This window comes from Rhinichthys klamathensis, unplaced genomic scaffold (assembly GCF_029890125.1).
Source record: "Rhinichthys klamathensis goyatoka isolate OS25496 unplaced genomic scaffold, OSU_Roscu_1.1 h1tg000103l_1, whole genome shotgun sequence".
Taxonomy (NCBI): domain Eukaryota; kingdom Metazoa; phylum Chordata; class Actinopteri; order Cypriniformes; family Leuciscidae; genus Rhinichthys; species Rhinichthys klamathensis.
The window spans coordinates 6,649,514-6,655,717 of record NW_026606642.1 but is presented as its reverse complement, the minus strand read 5'-3'; the positions used below and the strand labels follow the sequence as shown (position 1 = coordinate 6,655,717).

The 6,204-nt window shown below is 39.2% G+C and overlaps 1 long non-coding RNA gene across 1 annotated transcript; it reads right to left on the bottom strand.

Annotated features, from left to right (window-relative positions):
• Window positions 1-454: 454 nt before the first annotated feature.
• Window positions 455-4,877, bottom strand: LOC130086960 (uncharacterized). Its single transcript, XR_008807295.1, has 3 exons — window positions 4,727-4,877; window positions 3,046-3,107; window positions 455-515 (listed from the first exon to the last, which is right to left on the bottom strand). It is a non-coding gene; the product is annotated as an uncharacterized LOC130086960 (long non-coding RNA).
• Between the last annotated feature and the right edge of the window lie 1,327 nt (window positions 4,878-6,204).

Sequence of the window (6,204 nt, the reverse complement as noted above, 5' to 3'; positions counted from 1 at the left end):
CAACACCACAATATATATCAATATATCTTTATGGGGCCCCCCTTCGCCGAGGGCCGCTGTTACTCAGTTCCACTATTGCCCCGTCTGACGCCTCTGCTAGAGAGCAATGATGTGTTTGTGTTACATTTGCCAAAATGTCCAGCAGATCATATTGTGTGTGATATTGCAATCGTTATGCAAAGCAGTTATCCAATTAAATGTCCTAAAAAGAATAAACCAAGAACAGTAAATGACAGACACAGAAGCACAGTGAAGGGTGTGATTAATATTTAATAATGAAAGTTAGGTACATTTCCATACGATGAACTTAAAGTAGTTTTAGTTGAGTTTCACTCATCACAATAACACAAAAATATGATACAAAGAGTGAAAACAAAACAGATATATTCTAATAGAAAATAAACGTGGTCAAAAGGTGCGAGTCAGTGGTTAACTCTTACATCAGATCCAGTAGATCCAGTATTTGATCACCGTCTTTTTGGGACATTTTCATACACAGCATCCATCTTTGATTTCTGAAAGTGAAACACAAACTCATTCAGGAACCCGCGATGTGGCTAGTGGATAGTATTTTGCTTCAAATTCACTCAGAGTTGAAATTAATTGAGACAGAATTTTTATCTTATTTTATATTTATTTAACTGATTATTTATTTGAATATCTCTTGATTATTTTACAAATGTAGAACTGTAGCATTAACACAGAAGCACAAGAAGTAATACATCACATTTGTTAAGGATTTTGAATGTTAAAACAGGATTCTTCCGGAAAAAAAGGTTGGAAACCACTGCACTACACCCCTCTATTGAGTAAAATGGCAGCGATTGAGCAGATACACCACAAACAACTGTTGAGACAGCTAGTGTTGTAGTCAAGACCACCTAATCTAAAACCAAGTCGAGACCAAGACCAATGTGTGTTGAGATCAGGACAAGACCAAACCAGACCAGCACTCCTTAAATTCATAAAGATCCACATTACCACCCGAGAAATAACTTATTTTTAATCAATAAATATAATTAGAATAAGACACTATATAGAACTGTTACCAATCAAATTAAATCATTAACAACAAAATTGATCTTTGCACCGCAGAGGTGGTACAGAAGATGCATCTGAATTGGTAAATTACAAATGCATAAATAATGTTGAAAATAAAGTTGTTTTTTTTAAATATTGAATGTTTGTATAAAAGCATTATCATGTTTGCAGTCATGCTCAAATTTGCAGCATACTGTTTATAGACTGTGATATTGCTTAATTATATCACATGTTATAATATAAAAATCCAGATCAATACTTTTTTGCAACAATATCTTGCATTTTGTGAGCATTCGTATTAATTTTGGTGACATTTTGACACAATCCCTCATTAATTTCTGAACTGGAACAATAAATAAATCAAATTAGAAATAAGTTACTGATTGCATCTGAAGCAATACGTTTTTTTACCAATCACATTAATGATGTTGTAAGCAGCCAAGTCTATTACTTTAAGCAGCTGGGGCTGCTGGACATTGCTTGTTAATGGGTTGTAACGCGCACACTCGGGTTATTATTCACTGAAACATCACCTGCAGCTCAACCTGGCAAAGACTGAGCTTCTCGTCCTCCCTGCCAATCCGTCTCTACAGCACGACCTCACTATCCAGCTAGATTCATCCTCAATCACCCCATCAAGGTCGGTCAGAAATCTTGGAGTAATCTTTGATGATCAGCTGACCTTCACAGACCACATTACAAAGACAGCTCGATCATGCAGGTTTGCTATGCACAACATCAGGAAGATCAGGCCTTTCCTAACTGAGCATGCAACACAACTTCTCGTCCAGGCCCTGGTCATTTCTAGGCTTGATTACTGCAATGCTCTTCTGGCTGGACTTCCATCATGTGCAACTAAACCTCTACAAATGATCCAGAATGCTGCAGCTCGTCTTGTCTTCAACGAGCCCAAAAGGGCCCACGTCACTCCTCTGTTCATCTCTCTGCACTGGCTACCACTCGCTGCTGCATCAAGTTCAAGGCTTTGACGCTTGCTTACAGATTGACCACAGGTTCAGCTCCGTCCTACTTCCACTCACTACTACAAGTCTACATCCCTACCAGAAGCCTACGATCGGTCAATGAGCGACGGCTCGTGGTACCATCACAGCGGGGCACAAAATCACTCTCCAGAACATTCTCATTCACGGTTCCATGCTGGTGGAATGATCTCCCCACTCTCATCCGGAATGCAGAATCCCTGACAACATTCAAAAGACAACTAAAAACTCATCTCTTCCGGGAGCACTTAACATAAAAAAAATAAAAAATAAATCCTTTCCTCTAAATCCTCGCTTGCCTGGCTTATGCTACTCCGAGCTATGTCTGAACTTTGTATTTTGAGCACTTCTTGCGTTGCTTTTGCCTCTTCACGATGACTCGCTTGGTTTAGTCCTCAGTTGTAAGTCGCTTTGGATAAAAGCGTCTGCTAAATGACTAAATGTAAATGTAAATGTAAATGTGAAATATCCACACACAAGTTAATATGCTTACATAGTAGATTTATTTTACCGTGACTGACTGGTCTTCATTTCAAGTAAGCAAGAATCCAGCAAACAGTCAATAAATCCACAGTTCCAAGTCATTCACTAGTACAGATTTCCTACTTGCATAGCGTAACGTAGCGGTCAACAAAACTGTGTGCACCTTCCCTCCAGCAACATCTGTTACCTGAAGGAAGGTTCCCACCTATATTCTGTAGCCAATTACCAAGAGAGACCCCTACTGGACACACACTTACATGACAAGTTTAAAATGAAGACAAAATGGCTCTTACAGATGTTAATAAAAAAATCAGACAATGCACCGGCAATTTAGTAATTTCCCAGCAGTTGTGGTCTTGACCGGTCTTGAAACAAAATCCCGAGTCCTACAAGTCTGAGACTTAGACAAGACCAAGTACAATTGTGGTCGAGGCCGAGACAAGATGGCATGATGCTGTAAACTTCAATCAGACTAACTGACTGCAACAACTTCTTGTAACACAGTCAAGAACGATCTTACCGTTTTTCGTGTCGTTGGTTTACACAATTTTGAATCAGGTCTGTCTCCCTCCTGTGTCCAAACTGCATTAACAGTAACCACAGATGAGTTCAAAACAACAGAGCTTAGGGCTGGGCGATATATCGCACGATATTGTTATGCGCATCTCGTCAGTAAAGCCGGTTCCCTGATTAGTAGTAAATGGCCTTCAACTGCTTTCAGATGGAGCGCCATTTACTACAAAGAGCCGTAGTTAACTGACAAGCTGAGCCATATCGCATCAATATCGCGGACGTATCGCCAGCGATAATTACTGCGATATGGCTCAGCTTGTCAGTTAACAACGGCTCTTTGTACACAGCAAAAACTCCAGTGTTAAATTAACACTCCTGGGAGTGTATATAAGTCCACACTCAAGAGTGTTGAAGTTAATGAGATAATTAAGTGATTACTTTAGTGATGATTGAGCATTATTGAAGACACCTGAAGAATCACTGAAGGAGAAAATCTCAAATTGTAAGCCACCGTTATAGCGATCATTGTTTGCTTTAGTTGGGCTCTTGACCCTTATATTATTAACTTTAAATTATGTTTGTCTGCTTTATCTGAGTTATAACTGCCAGATGAACAAAGAAAAAAAGTGATCTGATGGTGTTGGTTATATTATGACAATCATCATTTAAACTTTATGTTTTTGATCTATGTTGTTTGTTACAGCATAACTGTGATTCTGCATAACTATCCAGAATTTAGCTATAGTATAAATGATATCTTAAAAGTTGTTTTCTAAAAAAAAAAAAAAATCTCTCTTTTAGGCACACACAGACTTCAAGATTCAGTCTCTGCATCTCAACAATGGTGATGAGCAGAATATTCAATTAGGAAAAGTAAATTACATAGAAAATTCAGATCATAATTTATTCATATCGCAATGCATGATGGGAGCCATTAATGAGTTGTGATTGGTGACAGCCACTGCAACATGCTTTATTATTGTCACCATTGTTGAGATTCATAGGCTGATTATTGATGTCTGTGTTTCAAAATAAAATTATTTGAAAATGTTTTGATCAGAAAAATGTTTATTAAATATTTTGGATTGTAAGAAACATACCTATACTCATATATGCTATAAAATCATAAAGTTGTTGCCAATAAGTTAAACCAAACTGTCTCAATACGATTCATTTTCAGATCACAGCATGATTATGCCAGAACATAACCAACACTATCAGATCACAGTTTTCTTTGTTCATTTGACTGTTATAATCAAATAACAGCCGACAAACAAATTTAATGTGAATGTATAAAGGTTAAGAGCCCAACTAAAGCTAACACTTATCGCCATAACGGTTGCTTACAATTTGTGATTTTCGCCTTCAATGATTCTGCTTGTTAACATCAGGTGTCTTCAATAATGCTCAAACATCACTAAATTAATCACTTAATTATCTCATTAACTTTAACACTCTTGAGTGTTAATTTAACACTGGAGTTTGTGCTGTAGAGTAAATGCCGCTCCATCTGAAAGCAGGTGAAGGTGATTTACTACTAATCAAGGAACCGGCTTTACTGACGAGATGCGCATAACAATATCGTGCGATATATCGCCCAGCCCTAACAGAGCTTGCATTCTTATATAGAATTTTGTATATCTGATTCAAATTAATTAATATTCATAGTTAATAATTAAATTCCTGACCTGTTTTTCTACATTTCCTGCAGATGAAGAAGATCATGACTACAGCAACAATCATCAGAGATCCAGCAGAGATCAACACTATCAGAGACACTGAGACTGGAGGAACTGAAGAAGAGTGTGAAAGAGTCTGTGGGAGCAGTGCTGTGACGGCTAAAGAGAGACCGTCATTAAAGAATGTGTCAGTCTACAACAAAAGAGATCAGGGCTGCGTTTCCAAAAGCATTGTGAGATAAGTTGATCACAGAGAACACAAGAAGTGGCAATGGTCTTCACAATCAACTTGGGCTTACAATCCTTTTGGGAAACAGAGCAGGTCAGTAAATACACACATATCATCAGTCCTGTGGTACCTGCACATGTGTGACAGAGTGTGTTGATGTCCAGATGTGTGGTCTGGTTGCTGATGGGATTGTTCACCACACAGCTGTAGGTGTTTTTATCCTGATATTCCACCTCCAGAGGTAGAGAGAGACTGATGCTGAGATCACACACACTGATGCTGGACAATACACTCATTCCTGCGTACCAGGAGAGAGTCGCATGACTCACATTCAACACTGAACACACCAATGAACAGTTAGATGATGATGATGATGAAGTGCAATCTCTGATGATGACAGGAACAGGCAGACGAGCTGGGAAATATGAGAGAATAAACAGAACCACAATTTATTTTCAGCAGAAATCTGGGTTACATTGAGACTCACAATGACAGTGAACGGGGCCGATCCGCAAACGTTAAAATACTCACCGTTTCAGTAGTACAGTGACAAGGCGTGTACAATATGAGTGTTAGCATGAGTTTAATGTGAAAACAAAAAATCACACACTATCCTTTTATGTGTAAAGTTATATTTATCTTTTTGCTTTGACATTTGACATTTTTCTGGTAATCAACCCTGTGCCATAAATGTGATCAGAGTGAATGGAGCTTAAATGGTTAGTTAAGGTATAGAAACAAAGACCAAAGCCACCTTTTTTTTGCTTCTATTAGGAGTTGAAGTGTCTTACGCGTCAAAAATACTCGTACTCATACGGTTGCTCATGTAACCGGTTCTACTCAACCTGCTCTGAGTGGGCTTCGAGCTGTAGTCTCTGGTGTGGGAGTCGGGCGCTCTAACAAGAAGCATAAAGACTACAGCCTCCAGAGCCAGTCGCTAGTGTACCTCGAGATCAGGGGCCTCATTTATAAACGTTGCGTACGCACAAAAGACGCCGTACGCCGCTCTCTGAGCAATAATTGGTATTTATAAAAAGCAAACTTGACGGTAAAATGTGCGGTCCTTCACGCAAACTCTGACCCAGGCGTACGCACAAAAACGGGTGAAATGAGAAATGGCAACACCGTCGGCAGATGGAAGAAACACGTGAAAGTGTGTGAAACTGTAGACCAGGGGTCACCAACACGGTGCCCGCGGGCACCAGGTCGCCCCCAGGGACCACATGAGTCGCCCGCAGGCCTGGTCAAAAAATAGCAC